This window comes from Canis lupus, chromosome 36 (assembly GCF_011100685.1).
Source record: "Canis lupus familiaris isolate Mischka breed German Shepherd chromosome 36, alternate assembly UU_Cfam_GSD_1.0, whole genome shotgun sequence".
Lineage (NCBI taxonomy): Eukaryota > Metazoa > Chordata > Mammalia > Carnivora > Canidae > Canis > Canis lupus.
Genome location: NC_049257.1, coordinates 4,276,311 through 4,300,803, shown reverse-complemented (window position 1 = coordinate 4,300,803; position 24,493 = coordinate 4,276,311). Strand labels below are relative to the sequence as shown.

The 24,493-nt window shown below is 41.8% G+C and overlaps 1 protein-coding gene and 2 non-coding genes across 4 annotated transcripts in view; 2 read left to right on the top strand and 1 right to left on the bottom strand.

The window, feature by feature from the left end:
• Nucleotides 1–16,839, top strand: part of CCDC148 (coiled-coil domain containing 148) — a 285,404-nt gene extending 268,565 nt beyond the window's left edge. Inside the window, exons 15-17 of one of the 2 annotated variants that reach the window (XR_005384565.1) lie at nucleotides 77–197; nucleotides 629–812; nucleotides 16,629–16,839. The gene's annotated coding sequence lies outside the window, so the exon portion shown is untranslated. Of the gene's footprint in view, nucleotides 1–76; nucleotides 198–628; nucleotides 1,687–16,628 lie in introns of those variants that run through there. The other variant, XR_005384564.1, reaches the window with a different exon arrangement.
• Nucleotides 1,835–1,941, top strand: LOC119867866. Its single transcript, XR_005384916.1, has one exon. It is a non-coding gene; the product is annotated as a U6 spliceosomal RNA (small nuclear RNA).
• LOC106558297 lies at nucleotides 5,301–20,253 on the bottom strand. Its single transcript, XR_005384568.1, has 3 exons — nucleotides 20,049–20,253; nucleotides 11,310–11,430; nucleotides 5,301–5,441 (listed from the first exon to the last, which is right to left on the bottom strand). It is a non-coding gene; the product is annotated as an uncharacterized LOC106558297 (transcript).
• Nucleotides 20,254–24,493: the final 4,240 nt, after the last annotated feature.

Genomic DNA, 24,493 nt, shown 5'->3' with positions numbered 1-24,493 from the left:
ATTCTGTGAATGCCACTATTTCCCTTTGCTGTAATCTTTGTTAAAGCAACATTGGATTTCCGCTGTTCTTTTTCAGGATAACGAGATCAGCATAACAACAGCGACGTCCGGGTGTCCGTGGCCACACTTCGAGCAGCTTGTACACCTATTGTACACCTATTGCACAAAAGGGTCCAGGGGCTGGAGATCCAGCAGAGGTAGGGCATGCGCCTCACAGCGAAGGAAGGCCTGCCTCTAAGGCTTTACCTTTTCCCATTTGGACAGTTCGAGATGCTCTAAGGGCCTTTAGGAATTCCAAGTCATTAGTGGGGCCGGGGAATGAGAGAACCAGAGGAATTTGCTGTAGCCATTTTTCATGGTAAATGAGAGTTAATGGCCATTGCTTTCATTCATTCGTTTATTGATGTGGCAAATACGTCTGGACCGCCCCTATGGCAGGTCCTAGCCTCAGTGCTGGAGAAACAGCAAGAAAACCACAAACAAGGTCTCTGTTCTTACGGTGCTTACAGTGCTAATGGAGAGAGATGCTCAGTATGTACCTCCACTCATTAATATCTGTAAAATAATACATATCTTAATACGTAAAGAAACTAGAAATCTAATTTATAGTGTGGTCAATGTGCTTCAGGGAAATGAAGTACAGTGGGTGAGTCGAGGTCATCATACAAGGAAGTCTTCCTGGTGAAGTGAGATTTGTGGCGAGAGCTGATGCTCATCACAGAGATCGGAAGCGGCCATCCACGTGGACACAAGGTTGTCCTCCTTGTCCCAGGGGGAGGCAGGAAGATCGACTTCGCATCAGTCCAAATTCAGTGAGTCACTCCTTTGAGGTAGTACAATGGCTTCTAGAGACCCTTGTTACATAAAAAGTCATGTATGGGGGGGCGCCTGGGTGCCTCAGTGGTTGGGCGTCCGCCTTGGGCTCTGGCCGTGCTCCCCAGGTCCAGGGATCGAGTCCCGCGGGGGCCTGCTTCTCCCTCTGCCTGTGTCTCTGCCTCTCTCTGTGGGTCTTGGGGATGAATAAGTAAAATCTTTAAGAAAAAAAGTTATGTATAAGTGAAGCCATTAACCATCATCACCTGGTGGTGGTTTCCTGGTCGTCTGGCCCCCGCCTGTGGCTCTTACCCTCACTAGCTTGTGGAGACAAAAGGGCGTTACTGCTGACCTTCTAAAGAGGGTGCGGTGCATTTGCACTCGTCCCCCACATACTGCGGGGATCTGCGTGTGCTGTATTCTGAGAGATGGGAGTATTAGGCACAGTGGTTTTGCAATTAATCTCTTAGGAACTATAACTTCTTTCTAAAATGTCTTTTTAGAAATGTTACCCCATATATTTTGTTTGTGGTTTTATATATTGAAGCTGATTGACTATAAGGTCAAATATTGGAATTAAAATTCTACCTGTGTTTAAAAGACACATTAACATGCTGTAATTATTGACTTCTTTGGAGGTTTCTAGGGACCAGGACACTAGACTCTCCAGGTGTACTGCCCATCCCACTGGCCCCTCCTCCTTGGTCCTGGCTGGATCTCCCTCACCTCCCCTAGCTTTCAGATCTAACCAAAGACTTTTTCTCATCTGCTTCTAGACTTATTTGCTTTGTTATCTCATCCACTGCATGCCTTTATTTTTTTTAAGATGTTATTTATTTATTCATGAGAGACAGAGAGAGAGAGAGGCAGAGACACAGGCAGAGGGAGAAGCAGGCTCCATGCAGGAGCCGGATGTGGGACTCGATCCCGGACCCCAGGATCACACCCTGAGTCAAAGGCAGATGTTCAACTGCTGAGCCACCCAGGTGTCCCCACTGCATGGCTTTAAATGCCACATATAGTGCTCTCTTCGGCAGCACATGTACTAAAATTAGAACAATACAGAGGAGATTAGCATGGCCCCTGTGTAAGGATGACACGCAAATTTGTGAAACACTCCATATTTTTCATTAAGGAGGGTGTACGATGAGATGAGCAATGAGTGTTATGTTATATGTTGGCAAATTGAATAAAATAAAATAAAATAAATAAAATAAATAAAATAAATAAAATAAATAAAATAAATAAAATAAATAAAATAAATGCTATTTATATGTTGTCAACTTACATTTTGCTTCTCCAACCCAAACTTCTCATCTAAACTCTAGGTTCATAAGTCCACCTGCTTACTTAGCCTCCGTTTGATGTCTACTAACCCTAATTTTCTCCAATCCAATTATGTTAACTTCATCCTACTCGTTGTTCAGGACCAAACCCAAAGTTATTCTTAACTCTTGTCTTCTTTCAAAATCCACATAAAAACTGTCAACAAATCTTGTTGGATATGCCTTCAAAATGTACCTTGCATCTGACTACTTCTTACTCCCTCCACTACTATCACCCTGGTCCATCGTCTCCCCCTGGACCACTGTTCTACCCTCCTACCCCTCTCCCTGCTTCTGCTTCGAACCCCCCAGTAGGCTTTCCCCATGTCAGTAGTCAGTGTGCTCCTGTTAAAATGCAAGTCAGATCTGGTCACTTCTCTATTCACAGCCCTCCAATGGCTGCCCATGTCCCTCAGAGTGAAAGTCACAGTTCTCACAGTGACCACACAATCTGCACCCACTAGCTCCTCCCACTCTGCACTGCTCTCTCTCCTCCAGTCACACTGGCCTTGTTCCTATAACATAGCTTGTGTGCTCCTGCCTGGCAGCCTTTGATCTGCATGTCCCAGGCTCTTCCCCAGATATCCATGTGCCATTGTCCTGAATAGTACCTTCTCCATGCACCCTTCCCTGACCATGCAATTTAAAATTATGGTTTTACTCCCCAACTTGTTTGTCCATGTTCCCTCTCCCTGCTGCAATTTTTGCCATAGCACTCTTCAGCATTCAACATATTACTGTTACTACACATTACTCTTTGCTGTTGTTTGTCTCCCTCATTAGACACCACAGAGGCAGAGACTGTCTGTGTTGTCCTCTACTAAATCCTGGGCACTCAGGCCATTATTTGGTGCACAGAAGAAAGTCCTTCTTGGGGCCTGGGTGTCTCAGCTGGTTGAGTGTCTGACTCTTGACTTTGGCTCAGATCATGATCTTAGGGTCCTAGGATCAAGCCCAGCATTGGGTTCTGTACTCGATGGGGAGTCTGCTTGAGATTCTCTCTCCCCCTCTTCCCCAACCCCTCCCTCATGGGTGTGTCCTCTCTCTCTCTCTCTAAAATGAATAAATTAATTTAAAAAGAAATTCCTTTATTTAAGAAGATAATAATTGAGATAAATCTATTGGAATAATTTCACCAAAAATTAAAATGCATGGCACACCCATATTTGATTTCTTGTTACCATTCTCCACCAAAAGGAACTAGAGCTTCTTGGAGAAATGGCTCATTCCAGACCCGAGGCAAGGAAAGCCCAAGCTGTGCCTGAGAATCCTGTTGTGTTTGAAAGCAAGAAAATTCTCAAGAGTTGAAAGGATTATGTCAAAAGGACAACAGAGTACACTAGAAGGAGCTCTTCCTGGTCAATACTGGGATAATTTGAGTATCAAAAACAATGACAGAAACCCTTTACAACACATTGATTTGAACAAAATCCAGAAAGCCATAAATAACTACACCCCCCACTACCAAAAGAAAGAGAAGTGTGAGAAAGAAAAACTTTTCTTAAGAATGCCAGATATTAAACATAGGGGGAATGATGGAATTACAAATCGCCATTTAAAAAAATAATAATAAAATAAAATAATAAAATAAAAAAAATAAAAATAGCCATTTTGCAGCCCATGCTAAAATAATTGGTAGAAGATGGTTGGGTTACACGGTGTTGACGCAGTGCCAAAGTGTCCTGCAGAGATTCTTTTATTCCAGGCAAAGGGAAAATTTTAACTTTTCAGTGGAAAACAATAGCAGTTACCCCTTAAACCATGTAATCCAATTTTAAATTACTAATAGTGAGACATCTTCATGTTACATCTCCCTGAGGCAGTGCGATCAAAAGCTTACATTGCCATAAAGTATTCTTGGCATGTAGCTGATTGAGGGAGGCCACTGGACTTCACTTCCACTTACAGGAAATCTGCAGTATAGATGAACAAGTGAACCTCTGATGAAACACACAGACAAATCTAGAACATGGTATATTCAACAAGATAACAGCCTTGACTCTTTAAAAAAAAAAAATCCATTGTCATAGGAAAAAAAGAAAAGTAGAGGGACTATTCTAGACGTAAAAAGTACAGAGATATAACAGCCAAGTAATATAATGTATGACATTATTTTGATGTTGAGTAAGAAAAAAATCTATAAAAGGTACTTTAGGAAAACTAGGGAAATTTAAATATGGAATAGGTATTAAGTGATGTTATGAAGCTGTTTTTACTTTCCTTAGTTTCTTTTGTTTTGTTTTTGGTTTGATAATGGTATTTTGGTTATTAGGAGAGTATCTTTATCCTTAGGAAATGATGCTGAGGGGCAGCCCGGGGGGCTCAGCGGTTTAGTGCCGCCTTCAGCCGAGGGCCTGATCCTGGAGACCCGGGATCGAGTCCCACGTTAGGCTCCCTGCATGGAGCCTGCTTCTCCCTCTGCCTCTCTCTCTCTCTCATGAGTAAATAAAAATAAAATCTTTAAAAAAAAAAAAAAAAGGAAATGATGCTGAGGTACAAGAGTTAAGTGGCATGTTTGCAATTCATTTATAAATGAATCAGGAAAAAGAGCAAATAGATGTATAGATACTTAAATTTACACATGCCAGTATAAATATATATACATATAATAGGTGTATATAAATATTTAGGAAGCATTCATAAATGTGGCAAAATATTAAAAATTGTTTTATCTTGGTAAAGTGCACACAGGTATTCTATTTTTAAATTTTTCTGAATTCTGAAAATTTTTCAAAATAAAAAGCTGGGAAAAGCAAAAATGCATGTAAATTAACTTTAAAAACATACTACTCCACTAATGTTTTGTCCTTTGATAAACTGTCTTGGGAATATTTTGTTTCATATCTTGATAAATTGAATTGTAACAGAAAATAGCAGCCACTGCCAGGATCAAAAAAGTAGAACTTGCTGTCAAGTCTTGACTACATAACCTTCATGACTTTGGGCAACTCACTTTTGACTCTTGAGGCTTGGTTTTCTCATCTCATAGTGAGAATAATGTCCTGCCCTCCCACAAGACATTATCATATTATAAACAATCACAAGGCATGCCTTCAGCCCCAAGTAATATATGGTTGGATTCTTTTTTCTTCTCCTATAAAGTGAAAATAACTGCATGAAAAAGAATTGGACCTGAGGTTTTCATGAATAGCTTACCTTTAAGACCACAAAATCTACACTCAGGCACGAACACTGTTGATTCCATTTCAGTATTTCTAACACTGGCTTTATATGCTCTCTTCAAGCGCTGTAACTTTTCTTCTCTGGAAGAGGACCACAGTGTTCCATCTAGTCAACCCTGGCCTGAAAGAGAATGGAGAACATGTAGCAACTTGACGTCCTACCAGCGTGACAGTAGTATTACTAAGGGGCTTGTTGGGGACCCAAGCGCTCTATGGCTACCTCTAGTGCTTGGGTCTGCGCTCCTGATAGGATAAACCCAGCCATCTGAATCCTCCTATCGAGGGGCCTGGGGCAAGGCTGTGCCTGGCTCAAGAGTCTCTTGTAGAGAGGAGTCTCCATGGTGTTGAGCACTCCAGCTCTGGGGCAAGTAATCCTTGAGTGGCCACAGCAGCTAGCACTGGACTGGGACAGCATAACCTCGAGGATTGCTAGGAGATCTACCCTTTGAGGAAAATCTCAGGTTGCTTCCGTGACTGGGTGATGGTTCAGGGACGGGCGCTGGCGGAGAAGCAGCAGGCAGCCTCAAGTCTCCTGAAGCTACTTGTGGATCAGGAAGGGGGGTTCGGACATTGTAGCTCCCCATGTCCATTAGGACGGTGCTAGCTGTATACAACCAATACTCATCCACCTTCTTCCCGGCCCCACGTGTCTCAGGCAGCATGCCACCCTTCTGTGATCCCTTTTTCCCTTCTAGGCCGCTCTCAGTGTTCATTTAGCACTTAATTTCACCTGTGCCAACTAGTGAAGCCAGAAGGAATTGGAAAAGCCTGATGCTATTGTGCCTCCTCCACCGTGTGTGTACTGCTCCCAATTAAGGGGGGGCTTGAAGCAGGGAGGCCATGCACTCTGTCACCATCCATTATTCACACAGCCTCCATCTTGGCTTCCTTTCTCCTTTTTTCCTCCCATTCCATTCCTCTTACACACTACTTCCACCCGGGCTGTCTGCTTCTCCTTGTTTCTCCCTCTTCCCTGCTGTCTGCCAACACCTCTACTACGGTGTTACTTGAGCCAATGCAAACCCTGATGTCCCAGAAGCCAAGCAGGTAACATCGATGAGGTCTGCGTGGTCTGAATGGATCAGCCTTGCCTCACCTTCAGCAAATGGAGCCTGGCTCTGGGCTGGGCCTTGCCAGGGCTGCCATGCATAGATTATTTTATATTTTTTATGTTATGTTATCTCAAGATGCCAAAAATCTGGACTTTCATGCGAAACCTCCAGAAATGTTCAATGTTGGCAAAATAATTCACATTAAAAAAAAATACCCGTGCAGGCCAAAGAAAACGTCAGCTCCAACAGGCTGCCATTTACAGGCTCTGGCTGAAACCTATCGATGACCCTCCCCGCGAAGCAGCCAGGGGCCTATGACAGAGTCTCCACCCTATCAGACACAACATGCCTCCTATTTTATGACACATACATACTGACACCACTTCTACTAATCTGAAGTAACATTTACAGATAGTATAACCTGTCTCCATACATAATTTTTAAAAAATTCTATATCATACCCTAAGTTTGATCCAAGGGAAAAGAAAAGAAACCTAATTTAAAATGAGATAGTTTGATGAACATACACAAACACAACAACACCACAAGATTTCTAGAAGGCCCTTTAAGGAACAGTAGCAATCTTGCTTAGGTTCTTTCTTCGGGAATGAGCAAGGTCTGCCTCTGAGCGTGTTTTCCCCTGGCCCCTCCCTCACCAAGTAGTAGCAAGAGCTACTACTTGGCAATCACCTTCAGTTTGTCCCTAAACCTAATTTGGGGACCCTTCATGGTTGAGAGATTAAAAAAAAAAAATTTCTGAGACCACCCATCCCTTTAGATTTCTCCCTCTCCCAAATAATTAAATAATTGTCCCTGTTTCTGGGTCCCCATTCTTCCCTGGGTACCAGATCCTTTCTGAGGTACATTTGGCAAAACAAAATGGCAGAAACATATAATCAGCATTTCCTCTTTTCCCAGAGTCACCAATTTAAATTAAAGGCATAAACAGAGATAAGATTTTGCTAACATGGCTAATTGTATTTTAGTATTTGATTTTTTCTTGGAGGATTAAACCCACTCTCAATATAAATTCATTATGGATGTTTCTCTGCTGCTTATTATGTCCTTACAGTCCTACGCTCTAATAAGTTAAAAAGGCTGTTTCAGTTCTTTTTTTTTTTAATCCCCAACTATTTAACTTTCTAAAGCAGAGTTTTTAATATAAATTATGGCTTTGAATAACAAAGAGTTACTGACAATTTTCTGTCCCTCTCTCAGTTTATAACTTCTTGTCACCTTTATAAAAATCCTAGGTACACATCACATGTCTGATGGGGGCTGGGAAGTGGGAATTCCCACAGCTGAGGTGCTCCTCAGCCAGTTCCTTGTCAAGCTTAGTACTTCAGGTGGTGATGTTGTCCAACGTGACCTACTCAAACTGGGGCTCCGGGAAGCAGTCGGCCGCATCTGCTGGTACACCCGACCCGGTGCAGTGCTGCAATGTGGGATTCCAAAAGTGCTTACGGAAGAATGTCACTTAGAGTTTACTTTTGACATGCAATATGTAATCTATTCTGCCAACATTAATTAGTGCTGGTTGCTAATGATTCTCCCTATTTTCATCTTTTACATTATTTTCTTTTCCAAATGCAATTAAATGATCACATTCAGAACAGGCATTTACATTTGCTGTCTTTCCAGATTCGCATTTACAATGTGATCAGGTTTAGATTTCAAGACAAACATGACTCTTGGACATGCAAATTAGGATCGGCCTTCAGGCTCAAATTTGAGTAAATTAGGTCAGGAATAAACCAAATGAGCCTGCCAGCAAGTAGCTTTCATAAAGTGATGTGACTGCTTGATATTTAATCTTCTCTGCAACTCCTTGATTACTGTAATTTCTGTGCATCTCTATCCTCTCTTCCTTCTGATTCTTGTCACATCATTCCCCCACCCCACCCCCACCTCATGTAAATTAGGCCTCTTGGCTGACCTTCCATTGCCGCAAAGCCTGGCTTGTTCATGGAACTCAGGAACTCAAGACTTAGGGACTCGAGAAACCATTTTATGCCAACTCTTACTCTCCCCGCCTGGAATGCTCTCTTGTCCTCCCCCATAGTCTTTCATCAGACTACCTCCAACTCATTCTTCAGGTGTGCAAGTAAGTCACTTCTTTCAAAACATCTGCATCCATGGAGGGGGAAAAATGATGGGGGAAGATGGGGGGGAAATGGGGGAAAAATCCGTGTTGAGGCAACATGGATAGGTTATGTTAAATTTCCCCAGCCCAGCTTTGGATCTAATTTTTGATCCATTCTGATTTCTGTTTAGAGCCTGGATAAGGGGACATATACCAATAGTGCCCTAGACTCTCTGTGTCTTAACATTTATCATCCTTAGTTTATCATCCTCACTCATTGTCTGTCTATTGCCCGGATAACACGTGAGCTCTATAAAGATAAGAGCAATGTCTGTTTACCGTTGTCCCTGCAAGCCTAGCATTTTGCCTATTACATTATAGGTACTCAATAAAAATTTGTTGGATGAGTGAATGCTTCCATAGAGATGCCATAGAGCAGAGATCTGCAAACTACAATCCATGGGCCAAATTCAATTCTGTCTTTATAAATAAAGTTTTATTGCAACACAGCCACATTTATTCATTTACATATACATTACCTCTGGTTGCTTACACACTACAATGGCAGAGTTGAGATGTTGCAACAAATCATACGATCTGCAAAGCCTAAAATAATTACTATTTGGCCCTTTACAGAAGCTTATCTCACCGTGCCACAGAGCACAGCCATAACCTTCTGGGTTTTTATGAATTCCAAAATTGATCAACATGGGATTAATTTAGAAGGTACAGGGAGAGACCCACAGTGGGCTCCGATGAAAGAGCTTGGTGGGTCAGACACTTTTAAAATAAGTAAAACAAATAAAATAAAATAAATAAGTAAAACAAAAGGTTCCTTGAATTATACATAATATCCTAGAAACAGGAAAGTGATTGAGAAGGAATTTGAAAATGTGGGCATCAAAAGTGATATTATCTTATAAAAAATAAAAAAGGGAGGAGATGCCTGGGTGGCTCAGTCGTTGAGTGTCTGCCTTTGGCTCAGCTCGTGATCCTGGAATCCCAGGATTGAGTCCTGCATCAGGCTCCCAGAGCAAGCCTGCTTCTCCCTGTGCCTGTGTCTCTGCTTCTCTCTGTGTCTCTCACAAATAAATAAAATCTTTTTTTAAAAATGATATTATTCACATGCCATCCTAAAATTTAGATATGTTAGAACATTTACGTCTTGGTCAGAGTCACTCAAAGGTCAAAGTACCATTTAATTGGGTATTTTATCCTCATCAAGTTTCGTTGGCTCATCTAAGGAGTGGGAACATCAGCACAGGAATGAGTTTTACCTCCTTCATCTCTGAATGCAATGCTGCTTAAAACAAGACAAACATTTGCATCCTACCAATAGGTAAAGTGTTCTTAGTGAGGATAAAACTTCGAAATGAAAGTATACACAACAGCACGGTGGTTTCATTTCCCACCATTCACAGACGTTCATTGTGATACTGGTACTGCCTGTGGACCGGATGTATCATGTTACAGAATTAAAGAACTAGAATCCATGACCATGAGCTGGGTGGTCAGCAGAGTGCCTTGCTCATGCTGGACACTTGTTCATATCAAGTGGCAGCCACAGCGGCAAGGATGGTACATTGCATGGGCGTGGGCTATGCAAGCAGATCCTTGTATCTCACAACCGCAAATTGTAAGCAATCTTAATAACAATATTACCCATTTCATCTCCAAATGCACTGTTACATAATACTGGTTATTTGGAGTAACATTGGATGAACAACAGTCCGGAAGGGTGCCTGATTTAACAGTGTTTGCTAACATTGTCCTTCTCTTTCTGAATGGCCATCCACAGATGTTCTCTATCCCACCTGTGAGGGCCATGGCTTGACTTTGCCCTGTACCACAGCAGTGGAAAGAGCATAATCTTTGTGAACATGTCTGTTTCTGGTGAAGCATGGCTTAGCCACCTGTGGCTCTGTGCAACTGGACAAATCACTTCTCTAGGTCTTTGTCTGAAGTTTGCTAAGGTCCAAACTTACTCCAGAATTACTGTGTAATTCTGAGAGCAGAGTCACAGGCCTTCTGACAATTCCCATGCAATCCAGTCACTCTGTCAACCAAACCTTCTCAGTTAGGATGTCCTGTCTATATTTGAATTTGGTGACATAGTAAAATCGCCTCCTCACACGGTGTGCTCCTGGAGAAAAGATTGGAAAATAAGGAGATTTCCTCAGAACTTGGTGTCAACCCAAGATGGAAGCAGAGGCACAGCCCCTGACCGGCTGAGGAAGAAGGAAGAAGGGAGGAGGAGGGGCCCTGGCCAAACCTTAGGAAACCTCACCTGGCCCTTCCCCAAAAGCCCAGCCTGATCTCTTCTGGTGTGTTGATGAGGAAAAGAGCCAGTCAGGAAAAGGGCTGTAGTCACTGACATGAGCTAAAACAATGTTTTCCTAAAAGCTCTGAAATCTGCTTCCTTAGCTGACAAACAAGGCAAATCTTAGTGATTAATTTTTCCTTCAAAGCACTTGTTTCTGTCACTTACAAAATTCCTCAGCCTCAACATTTACTCATACTTATCTCCAAAACTTATACTTATCCTCATGCATATTCGCTAGCAATTCTTTCAGCCTCCCCCGTAAGACTACCTAAGTCCATCTGGGCAAGACGCAGTGTGATCTCTCACACCAGGTTTCCATGGAGGACAAAAAAGGAGGAAGACAAAAAGGAAATATTCCACTAGATTTAGTTTTCTTTCATTTAAATTTCTTTAAATTTCCTCAGGCCCAGCCTCCTGACACTCTCTAGCCCATCTGGGTATCTGCTGGGCCCGGAGCATGCTGCTGTACTTTGGCAGCTCCCTGTCTGGAGCAGTCACTTGGATCTGATGATAGAAATCAGCCCGTCTCACCTATTCTCCTCCAGGTACCGATTCTGATAGCGGTGACTTCACAGCACCAGGCCTGGTGCTCTAATTGGATGAGCTCGTGGAGCATAAGCATTCTAGAAGTGGAGGGACTGCCAGGGCCATGCTGTCGAGAGAAAAGAGAAAGTCATTATACATCCTGCAAACTGGTACACGAGCAGGACATATTTTCTTCCTTCATTACAAGTTAGCAGCCCTCAGATAAATTTACATAATCATTATGACTTTGCCAAAGCTGAGGAAAACGTAAGTCAGCTCTAACTGACGCCTACCTGACACGCTGATAGATGTGTCCATCTGTGAGGACCAGACAGAGCCGTGTCCCCGCCCGTTACACGGAGCTCGCTCATTGTCAAGAGCGGAAGATGGGGACGGGGAGGCGTCCTGGGGTCGGGGCTCGGCCTTTCTCCTCGCCCTGCTGGGCTCTTCGCGGTGAGCCTCTGGAAAAGAGCCTTTCGCGAGACTGACTTGATTCCGAGGAAATATAAATTTGGCTGTCGTGTCATTTGTCCTCTTCCACGTACTAAATGGAATAGTAAATCCGCTTCGTCGTGCTCATGCGTTTGCTGCTAACTCGGCGTGGGCTGAGGGAGGGTAGAGGAGCGGCCTACACCGCCCCTGGGCCTTCAGGGCGCAGTGAGCCTATGTCGCCGTACTTCATGACCACAGCCCGTATTTTCCTCAGCATTTGCTACAATAAAATCAATGTCACCAGAAATAGGGGTCCCCAAAGGTAAGAGCGTTTAGTGACTCCTGGTGGCTACAGTATGTTCTAATAACTCTCCAGAAAGATCCTCTGTGCTGGAATTGGTAGCAGCTGGAGCTGAGTTTTGAATCGGTGGCTATTTCGTGCCTAACAATCGAGAGTCAAACGTGTTCTTCAGTGTGTTCTCCTCTTGGGTACAAAGACTGTGTGTGTGGAAAAGCACCAGAAGCATCTTGGCAATGAGGTGATACCTGCCACTAGTTCTCTCATTAACGTATCTGGGAAACTATTGCAACCTGACCATCGTGTGCTCAGCTGAGTTCCCCCTCTCTCGCCATCAAGAGTATTAAACTATGGAAAGTCTGAACCCCTAGGTTGCCATTTTTGGTTCCCATTGAACAGGTCCTGGCTTCCAAATGCATTGTAAGCCTCCTGGAGACATGAATCAAACCTGTATTAATTTGCATGTCCAAGATTAACAAGCCTGGGCTTTGGCACTGGCTCTGCCACTAATGGGTAGACTCTCTAAATCTCATTCTCCTCAACTATAAATTAAAAGAAGGAACTATTATTTGATCTATTAGGTTCCTTCTAAATCAGATATTTGATAGGTTTATGATTATCACTTATTATGCAACATGATGATAAAATGACAAATGGGCTAATGTATTCCTGCTAAAGTCTCTCTCTCTCTCTTCTCTCTCTCTCTCTCTCACACACACACACACACACACACACACACACACACACACCCTCAGCAGCTGTTGGAGAGAAGGAATTTTTAAAGAAGGGGTCCCCATTGGAAATCCTCTGTCTGCCCAGTGGAGGCTGCTTTTAATGGGCCGAGCCCTGGCCATGACACATGTTTCAGGTCTTTTTCCCAGACAGGACAGCGGATCAGTCCAGTGCTGTTTTTATTTCTTACTCGGAAGCTTTACTGCTTGTCTATGATAGTTTCACATTTATATAAATGTCACTTTATTGTTCTTACCCATTTACTGTGCATAAACAGTCGTAGTCTAAAAGTCAAGCAAAAACAGGTTTAGTAAAACAAAACCTGCCGAGATCGGAGAATATTCAGTTTCCTTCTAAGGCAGACGTTCTGTAATAGTTGAATGAGCAAATGGTTAAATGAATGGATTTTTCCATCTGAGCCCCAAAAGCAGGTGTAAGGTCTTCCTGGCCCAGAGGGGAGCCCACCTCCGCTGCCCAGGCCTCCCGCCCCGGTCACCATCAGTCCATCACAGGTGCCATGAGGTGCTTGACAGATGAGGGCTCTTCCCCAGTGCAGGGCCTGCATGGCACCAGCTCCTCAGAAGTGTCACAACTCTGCATGGACACCCCCCACCCCGGCCTGGGCCCCTTGGGAGGGCTCCCACGTCCAGACACACGACAACATGGAGCTATTGTTTCGGAATACAACATTCCCAGAGCTGGATAAGGGGGAGAAGAGAGAAAATTGCTGGTGGCTTAATCAGTAATAAACTAAAGAGAGGAGGTGTGTTTTGAGGGGTTTGTCCCCCCTAACTTGAATAGCTAAGTGATAGCTAACAAACTCAACTAAAGTGACCCCAAAGCCATGTCCTGCCCCTAGGACTTCTTCCAACAATGAATGCCACAGCTGGGCTCTTAATTTGCTTGTGTGAAAATGCAAAGCAGGCGAGGAGAAAGAACTCTGTGTTCAGGATTTTGCACCTTTTTCTGCTAGCCTGTGAGGACTACAGAGGGCAGCCACTGAGGACCTAGGCCGGGGGAGGACACAGCACCGGTTCTGGGCACGCAGCATCTGTCCATTCCAGCTCAGACGTCCTTTAGGTCCTCTCCCTCTTCCTCCAATCCCAGCCTCTTGGGCATAAACGCTGCAAACTCTTTCATTGTGCCCGGGCTCCCACCAACACAGACAAACTGAATAAAAATAAACACCTCCACCTTATAAGTGGTATAAGCACCAAGGGTCAGCTTTCAACTTTAATGTTTTTATTTTATTTTTTCAGTAATTTCCTTGTGGGTGCCCAGAGATGCTAGGGGTCATGTTCATGAGTTAGCTAACTTGTGTCACTGACCTGTAAATAAGGCAACCTGACTCCAAGTTTGATGTACTTAATCAGTAAAGAAAAAGATAATCACCAAATCAAAGTAAGTGATGATTTTGCTCAGGTAGGTGTTTCCTGGTGATTTTGTTTACAGTGAACACCAGCCAGCATCTTGACTTGCTACAGACAGTTCAGTTGGGGGCATTAGCAGGCCATATGCTTACCATGGATGTGGAATATAAGTAACATGAGGGGAGAAAAAAAAGAACAGTGAGTTTTAGATGTGTCTTCTCATTCCACAGTCCCCAACATAAGTCTTTATTGTAAAATGTGCTATGTTAGCTTAAATCTTTAAAGAAATCACACCAAGAGTTTCCAACTTCTCCTTCAGAAGAAATTCTCGTGAAATAAGCATATCGTTGTAGACTGGAAATCTCACTATGATATTTCATCAATTCCAATGATTTGTTTTTGTCTTAGTTTTATTCACATTTTAACGTCTCTGAAATTATAGGTGCTGTAGTCAAGGGTGTCGAATCTAATAACCATGTGGTGATGAAACTGTCTGGTGGTTGCGTGTGCAGTGGTCTATCGGGGTGCAGCCCGCCTCGGGGATGGGTGAGGCGGAGGCCAGAGGGAGGGGGGTAGCAGCCTAACAGTGCGGGCGGCCGGGCCAGCAGTGGAGTAGATGAGCAGTAGCAGATGTCAGAGACCCCGGGAAGTTGCCCATACAAGGGCACCAGAAGAGGTGCCCCTTGGCACCTTGGAAATCTGAGCTAAGGGCTTGGTGCCCCTTGGAAATCTGAGCTAAGCAGTGAGGAGCACAGAGTCTAAAGAAGGTCCAAGTCAGAGGGGGAAGGCAACGGATGTAGTGTTTCAGGGCCTGCCCTCCGAGGTTAGATAAACCTGGCTTTGCACCCCAACCCTATCGCTGATTAGTGACTTGCTTAGTGTTACGTACATAATCTCCATGTGCTTCAGATCATTGTCACCAAGATAGAAAAATGCAGAACCCTTTGGGGGGTTTTGGTAAGGATAAAATGGGATCCAATATGGCAGAGGACATTGCACAAAGCCAGGTAACTTCCAAGTGTCCAACAAATGGCAACTACTAGTTTTCACATCACGTAGCAATTTCCTGGCCTTGCTTTTGAGCTTGCTTATTGTTGCTGTACTTGTAGAATTTAGTACAAATGAAGCTGGTTGGAATCCAGTAAGGAAAAGGCAGTTGGTGGCGCCTAACCAGTGTGGGCAGCATTAGGCACAGGATCAGAAGGACTGCTGGTGAGCTTCCTCCCAGCGATGAAGACTATCTGTCCAAGGAAACACCTAACTGAGGTTACAGAGTAGGTCCCCTCATTCACAAAAGATTTACTAGGACTATTGGGTGGTCTGATTATATGATGCGTTCTGTTTCCATTTAACAATAATTCCTGTTCCACATTCATTTTCAACTATAGGATATAATTATCCTTTTATCCAAGGCCTCTGCTAGTCTTCTACCCTCTTATTGTCTTTTCAGTGCCCTGTTACGGGTTTCTCTGATGGGCCTAAGGTTGGTAATGAACTGCAATGAAAGTTAGCCATAAAGGCTGGGTAGCAAAGAGGGTAAGATTGTGGTCTAAGGTGAGTCTTAAGTTATTATTCATAACTCATGACTTTTTTCCTTCTGTTGGTATGGAGAGTTAGGACTCGGCTCAACATCTAAGTACAAAGAGGTCATTTTTGTTGTTGTTTTCTTTTTACAAAATACAGTAGTTTGAAAATAACTTCATTATGTGGTGCCAGTGAATATAAATTACAACTCTTCAGATTGACCATATAACCAAAACAGATGTTAGAATAGCTTGTGGTTTGAATTCTTCTTTGAACTATAGATACTGCTGTAATCAACAGGAATTTCTGAATGTTTCTGGAGACACAAAGATAATATGTACAGACAGAAACATTTTCATTCTTGAGGACTTATTCCTAACTCAGACTTACTAAATATCACCTCTAGACACAATTTTCAGTCTGCCTGCTTTAATGAGAAGTAAAATATGGCTGAAGACCACCAATCAACATTGACCTTAAGTGGCACCTTCTGTGATTTATGTCCTAAGCAAAATTATCATTTTTCCTGGTTTTATCAAAGAGGAAATAAATCGGGAAGGAGTCCTTCTGAAGAATTACAAAAATATGTTATGGACTTTGAGTAATGACTACCAGAATGAACTCACTTTCAAATATACCCAGTGTCTTTTTTTTTTTAAGATTTTATTTATTTGACAGAGAAAATGAGTGCACAAGCAGAGGGAGTGGCAGGCAGAGGGAGAGGAAGAAGCAGGCTCCCCACTGAGCAAGAAGTCCCACATGGGGCTCCATCTCAGGACCCAGGGATCATGACCTGAGGACCTAAGCTGAAGGCAGACAACCAACTGAGCCACCCAGGCGCCCCTACTCAGTGTCTTAAAGGACTTAACTTTGCCATGTTGTCCATGTTGCATTAATCTGGTCCTATTTCTAGTCAGTTTGATAAAAACTGATTAAGCTATTCACCAGAGCTATCTCCCTTCTTTCCAGGCACACAACTCAATTCAACTTCTCAGCCTCCTTTCCAGTTGGATGAAGCCATATGCCTGAATTCCAGCAACTAGAATGTGAACAAATTTGATGAGTACCACTTCCATCCTAGCCTATAGAAATCTCCCACTGGTGCTCTAATAGATTGACTTCTTCTGTCTGCTGAATGAGTATTGACACCCAGGGAAACTTCCTAAGCCTCTCCTTGAAGGTGACAGAACAACCAGATGGAAGGAGCCTGGGTCCCTGAATCACTAGTTGGGGGGAAAGCCACCAGGAACATTTACTTTTTATCTATGAGAGTGAGAAATAAATTTACATTGTGTTAAGCAAGTAATATTTTTCAGCAGCAGCTAGCAACCCCTTTTAAAATCTAGTAAGCAAGGAAATGAAGGACAAAAGAATGTTTATTAGAAACTTTGAGGTTTAAATTTTATACACCCAGAGTTCTCCTTTCCTTTGTAGATAATACTATTAATAATGATTATCATCTTTATGAAGACAAGGCTAAATTTTCAGATACTGATGCATTTTATCCTCTCTTCTTAGCTAGAAGAAGATTGAAGGAATTCAAGGGAGTCGAGATTGAACCTGGCATGTTCTCTTTCAAAGATAAAAATGTGGCTGGAAGAAGGCAAGTTTCTGAGAAAACCTTCTGTGTGTGTAAAACAGACTTGACTTTACCTGCTACCTCTAAAGAATCCTGCTAGAGGTTAAACAGCCAATTCTGATCATATCAGACTATACTTCCCCAAGCCACACCGCACACACACACACACACACACACACACACACACACACACACACACTTTTTGCCTCCTAGCCATCAAAATGACCCACTCAATAAGAGTTGTTCTCTGGTGGGACCATACAGCATGTTTTCATTTTTGTTTTGTCCAAAAGACAATCTACAGAAAAGGTCCATCCATAACCAAGTAGATGTAAGTTTATAAAGTTGGATAGTGGTTATGACTAAGTGTGAGAATAAGTGATAATGAAAATCTATTTGGGTAGAAAGGTAAAGGTCTGATTCCTGGAATTGTAGCAAAGACGAGACAACTGTGTGTGTGTGTGGAGGGGGTGAGTCTCATAATTTTCATGTCTAAAATAAAGCTTTCCATCCCAATGGCTTCCCAGAAACTACCTTTAGAATATCAAAGTAGAGTACTTTCTTCTTTCAAATAGAGAAAGAGCCATGACCTTTTTCATCAGAGAAACTTAAGGTTTAATCCCAGCTTTTTTATTTACCAGTTGTGTTATGCCTATCACAGATGCCCTTGGAGAGATGGGAGGAAAGGAAGCAATTTAGCACCAATATTAATGAACATTACAGATTTATTTCTTCTCTTCCTCCCCCCTCCTTCCTTCCCTCCCTTTCTTCCTTCATCTTCTTTTCTTCTCCTATTTCTTCCTCTAGCTAACCTCTTCCTTTTCTTCAATACCCCTTCCCATTTAATGGACTGTTCTCAGTTACTATGACTCAGAGTATACCCAGTAGAGTGGGCAAGAAGTCTGGAAATGGGACTTAGAGGATCTTGGCCCCAGCCCTAGCTTTGCCACTATATGATGTAACTTATTTACCTCCTTTAACCTTTCAGAACAATTACCTTGTTTTATGGAGGAAATTAATACCTGCTAAATTCACCTACAAGACCTAATTTGAAGCTTTAGCAAGATAGTGAATGTAAGAACTTTGACTTTTGCTCCCTTCTACTAAAGAAGTGAATAAAAGTCAGATGAACACTGCACAATTCTCACAGATAGTTCTCACACAATTCTCATGTGCTGTGAGCACAGCATAACCTATAGACTTGTTGAAACATGATGTTGTACTACACTTGGAACTAATGTACACTGTGTGTCACTATACGTCAATAAGTACAAAATAAATAAAAATAATAACAATAACCGAGAAGAAAAAAGAAAACCACACAACTTCCTACTGGCAGTACTATGAATAGGTGCAGATTTTTGGAAAACAAAAGTTCTTTAAAAAGTTTATTCCCTTGACCATTTCTATGAATCATCCTAAGTAAGTGGGGAAAATCTTTAGTTATAAAAATATCCATTTGAGTGCTGTTTATCATAGAAAATACTTCAACATAAAAATCAACATAGACTAGAGAGTGGATGGTACAGCCACTTGACATTCATACACATGTTTCAAAGAAAATGTTGTAATATGGGGAGATGTTAACGACATAAAGTTAAGTGAAAAATGCAGAATGCAAAGTTATATAATTCCAACTGTTTAAAATATTTATTAAAAACAATTGAGAGAAAAGAAAATAAATTGATGGTATCTGTGTTTAAATAGTCAGGGGTATATTTTAGGTGTGTTTGGTTCTTGTTTGTATTTTCTCAATTTTAAAATAAGCAACAGGAGTTGCTCTTATATTTAAATATATATGATAAAATAAATAATACAGAAGTACAATTTTCCTAGCAGTCTTACATAAACAATTTTCTCATAATATTTCTTATGAAATAACACAAATCTTAATAATAGGAAATATTGGATAATGGTTACTTTCAAGAAGTGGAATAAGATAGTATTGTTAGTTTTGTTGATTTAGTGTATGATTTAATAAAATGAGAATTAATGAGGTTCAGCTCTGAATGTAGATGTTAAGTTCACTAACATCATAACGAATTCCGAATACCCAGCAGTATTGTCAATAAAAATGTATTTATCTCTAGGGACCAGAGCAGCCAAATAATCGTATTTGTATTCAATTTAGTTTAGGAAACTTTATGTCTTGTTGGGATGGAGACGATTGTTCATGATGTGTACATTCTAAATGGTTTCAGAGTATGAACATAGCTTGATTCCTATTGGGATCTCTGACATTTCTCTAGCCAAAGGTATAAACTTTCTCTTAGGAAAATAAGAAGAAACGGCAGCAGAGGAAACTCAGTTGTTTTTCCTAAAGTTAGAAATAGTTTTAGCCTTACATCCCCAAGCATTGCTAGTAGGTTACATTTTAATATTATAATCATTCTATTAAGTAAGTAATATTAATAATGCAATTTACAAATGATGAGGCCAAGGCTTACAGACGCTGAGAAACTCATGCAAGGTTATACAACCAGTAGATTACAGAACAGTCATTTCTCCAATTTTGTCAGGCCCTAGTGGTCATTTTCTTTCTTTGCAGGGGGACTGTATAATATAAGCTACTGGGGTCTGGAAGCAGACTGCCTGGGTTCTGGGGTAAGTTACTTTATTTTGGTTTGTTAGATTCCTCATCTGTAAAAATGGGTAGAATGAAAATAATTGCTTTGCAAGATTGCCATAAGGCCTGAGATAATGTCTGTGACATACCTGATGTACACGAAACAGAGACTAACTCTGTTAGCTCTCATTATTACAACTCTCACATGAAGAATCTGAAAGATAGCAGCTGTAAAGAGACTGACCTTGAGAAAGTAGGGTGTGGCAAAGTGCGTTCATCAAATGCCAATTCTTTTTCCACTGCTAGACCACAGTTCCAACTTCCCTGCAGTAAGGTGAAGTCATCTGACTGAGTTCTGGCCAATGATATGTCGGTGGAAATGACACACTTATCTTCTAGTATCTCACCCAATCCTTTGCCTTCTGGCCAAAATGCAGGAGATGGAAGTCCCTGGATCTCAAATGGCTGCAGGGTAGACATCACTATTTTAGATTGAGCAAGAAGCCACTGATTTTTTTTTTAAGATTTTATTTACTTATTTGAGAAATAGAGAGAGAGACCCAGCAAGGAGGGGGAGAGGCAGAGGGACAGAGAATCTCAAGCAAACTCTGTGGTAAGCCCAGAGCCCAACATGGTGCTCTATCCCACAGCCCCGAGATCACAACCTGAGCCAAAATCAAGAGTCAGACACCTAAGCGACTGAGCCACCCAGGTACCCCAGAAGCCACTGATATTTGTAAATAGCATTATCCTACCTGAACAACAAGAGGTCTTTAGTTTTATCAACTTGGAAATGATCTTTGTGCCATTGGAAGATTTAAGTAGGAAATAAATGAAATGGGGTAGAAGCATAGAGCTGAGAAGGAACCAGAGAGACTGGATTTGGTTATAACAGGGGCAAAGAAAGAATGAATGGGCACAAAGTTCTGTAGAAACAGGATTTAGAGTTTATCAAGAAAAGGAATGCTCAAGAAAAAGCATGAAGAAGACATGAGGGCTAAAGAGCTTAGAGACTCAAAGACCTCAGTTTAGCAAACATGTGACAGCATAATACAAAATTATTGTCATAAGGTAAGTGAAACTGAAAAACAGAAGGTAAGAGAAAAAGAAGGACATTCTAATATAGAAAATATTTGTCCAGCAGCATTTTTCCACCAGATTCCCAGGAGAGAATATGGGAAATTTTAGCAAAGGAAAGCAGGCTTGCCAGAAAGAAAGGACTATAGCCACTCAGGGGGCTAGCCCATCACTCCGTCACCCAGTGTGTTCAGTGGTGACCTGTTCACTCGGGCTGACCCTGGTTGTGATGGCCCAGCACGCCGCAGCATCCATCCTAGCCTTGCCATGGCCGCCAGTCCTCCTGTCCCCTCCCCCACTCCATGAGCAGTGCATCCTGAACTGGCAGCTTGATGATCCCATGGCAATTCTTCCATACGCCCTGCCGAGGGGCATTTCTCACTCCTGACTCTCCATCTCCACTTCTTTGCCTCCTTCTTGGGTTTCCATGGGGTTCTATACATAGAACTTATGTGTATAGAAATTCTGTGTATAAGTTCATGTCATCTGTGAGTCCTGTAGTCCCTCAGCCCTGTAGCTCAGTGCTTCTCAAAATTTAGCTGACGTAAAAATTACTGGATTCTTCGTGGGCTCCTCTTCCAGAAGTTATGATTCAACAGGTTGGGGGTGTATGTGTCAGAATTTGCATTTCTGATAAGCTCCTCATCGGTGCTGATTTTGCTGGCCCAAGCAGCATGCTTTGAGGAGAACTGCCATGGAGGACTCCCTCTATCGCCTGTGCTAAATCTACCTCCTTTCCTCCCTGGTGGCCACTGGCCCAGCCCAGGCCTCCAGCACAGTGGTGCTAGCTGGGCCACTAGCCCTTCTCCTCTCTCAGGAAAACAATGTCAGCCATGTATGCAAGACAGGGAGCTGACTGCTGCTATGGGAATGACCTTAATTCAATTTAATCCATATTTATGAAGCACATCATTCACAGCCTTCGGTTATTTCAGTAATAATTATATACTGCCTTAATTATTAGTGATAACAAGTTTTCTTCCCTACACTGCAGTGGGTCAAGCCATCTTTGCCAAGAACCATCTGGGACCTCTTTGCTCTGCATTCCTCCCATTTTCCTCCAAATACCTCAAAAAATCTTAACAAAAAGCCAGTATCTTTATATATTTCCAGTGATCCTCAACCTAATTGCCCATTAAAATCACCAGGGAGCTTTTTAACATACTGGTTCTCAGGCCCCAATTAATTTAGATTCTGAAAGTACTTTTTAGATCTTCCCAGATGGTCTGATGTGCAGCCAAAGTTAGGAACCCCTGCTTTACGCCTTTGTTCCTGAAGCATCCTTCCCCTTCCCTTCCTTTTTTCACGTATTAGAATCCTACTTGTTCTTCAACCTCATATTCAAATATCACCTCCTCCATGAAGGCTTTTCCAAGAATCTTTCCTCCCTGGTCAATACAGATTCCTCCCCGCTGTGCTCCTAGAGCACTGATTTAGCATTTTACATGTTAATTTTCTGTTTCCCCAGAAAGATTGTGAATTCCCTCATACAAGCTGTCTCATATATCTTTTTTTAATCCCTAAGTCTTAACAAATTCTATTTGTTGAATTAAATTTAACTGTTCAGGAAGTGGAACAGAAGTACTATTAACTTCCTCCTCAAAAACATTTAGGGTAACAGATTCTTAATTAGTTAGTGGATCATAGCTGGTTTCAAAAATAAAGCATTCCATGATGTTAGTACACTCTCCTATTTCAGAATAAGCCTCAAAGCCTCAAGGCAAAAGGACACCTCCTTTCTTCTCTTGGTGAAGGGCAAGAGGACATTTACCCATAGTCTCTTGTTACACAAAGTGTGGTCAATGAACCAGCAGCAGCAGCTGCATTGCCTGGGTATTGAGTCAGAAATGTAAAATCTCAATCCCCACCCTAGATCTACCAAATCAAAATCTGATTTTAACCAGCTCTTCTGCTGTTCTCATGCACATCAAAGTTTGAGGAACACTGCCATCCACTTTCTCTTCCAACTTTTACAATTTCTGCTTTACTCCACAAAACTGCTTTCACTATCTAGAGATTTCCCAATAGAATCTATGAATCATTATTCTATAAAAGAGGAATCATTCATCTTCTCTGGTGATTCTAAACTCCAACAACATTTCAGAGTCACCTGGGGTGCTTTAAAAGGTATTGATACCTGGGCCCCCAACCCCAGAAATTCTGATTCAGTTGGTCAAGGAGATCTGGGCTTTGGTATTTTTAAAATCACCCATCTACTCTGTGTTTCCTATCTTCAAGAAGCAAGAATTCTCAAGCCAGCCAACCATTTACTTTGCTCTTTAGTTTTCCTTGATGTCTGCCCCAATGTCTGATAATCCCTTGGTCAGTTATTGGAGGACACATCCATAGAAGATTTTTATCCCATTGAGCTCACCAAGAGGCACTCCTAAGATGATCACTTTATTAATGATCAAAGGAAAGACTCGTTTGGGTATCCCACCAAATTCCACCCAGTATGAATCTGGCAACGGTAGTACTTTGACCTTTCCTTTTTTAAAGATTTTATTTATTTATTAGAGAGAGAGAGAGAGAGAGAGACTCCCCTACTGAGCAAGGAGCCGAACGTGAGGCTCGATTCCAGGACCCTGGGCTCATGACCTGAGCTGAAGGCAGACACTTAACTGACCGAGCCACCCAGGTACCCCTACTTTGATCTTTCTAAAATATATTTTTACTGAGTAGAATTGCTTTTACCACTTCCTCCTCAATCTTGTTTTGTATTTTCTTTTCCTAAAACATGGGTCAAAGGTGGGATTAGGAATAAAGTCTTATAGCAAACCATGAGAAGTTACACAGAATGGTCAGTTTTAAATATTGGTAACCAAAGGAAAGTGCTGGCTGAGAAGTCTTTCATTTTACCCTTGCTTTCATCTTCATAATATTTCCTATCCCTCTCTTTGGCTTCCCTAAAGAAATGAACACCTAGGAGGCTACCTCTGTTTGGGATGAGTAAGTGGAGCATTTTCTGAAATGCTGACATGATAAAGGCCGTTAGCAAGAGGTTTCACACAACTCTCAGCAAATCAGAGGGAACTCGCAAGAATTCCTTAAGCCTCATGAAGATTAATGCTCTATTATGTTCTGTGAACCTGGGGCAAGAATTGGAGCTAAATTTGTAGACAGCTTTGGCAGATTTATGTCTACCCCTGAGATGAATAACATACATGATATTTTAGAAGTGAATTCTATGTAAAGTCCATCACAAAGCACATGAAATCACTTCATAATAGGCTGCAACACAGTTAAATCTCCTTTAGGCATTGGGAAGCTCCTTTAATTATTTCTTAGGTTCAGCCCAGGGTCCTGGAATTAAAGGCTGAATCCCAGGCTGAACTTTGAGTTTGTTCACTCATGCAGGTTGGTTAAACCTTTGCATGTTTTTTATGACACTTTTTTCTGTCCTATTTTCTTTTTTTTTTTTAAGTGAGATATAATTGATAGACTCCTCCACTTTCTTAGATGAGCCAAATACCATAAAGAACCAAGAAATGAAAATGCCATTGGGAAGCAAACGTGAATTGTTTTTATTCTGTTTTGTATTATGAGCTGTGTTCCAACTGTATTATCTCTAAATTTAAGAAAATAAATAAATAAATAAATAAATAAATAAAT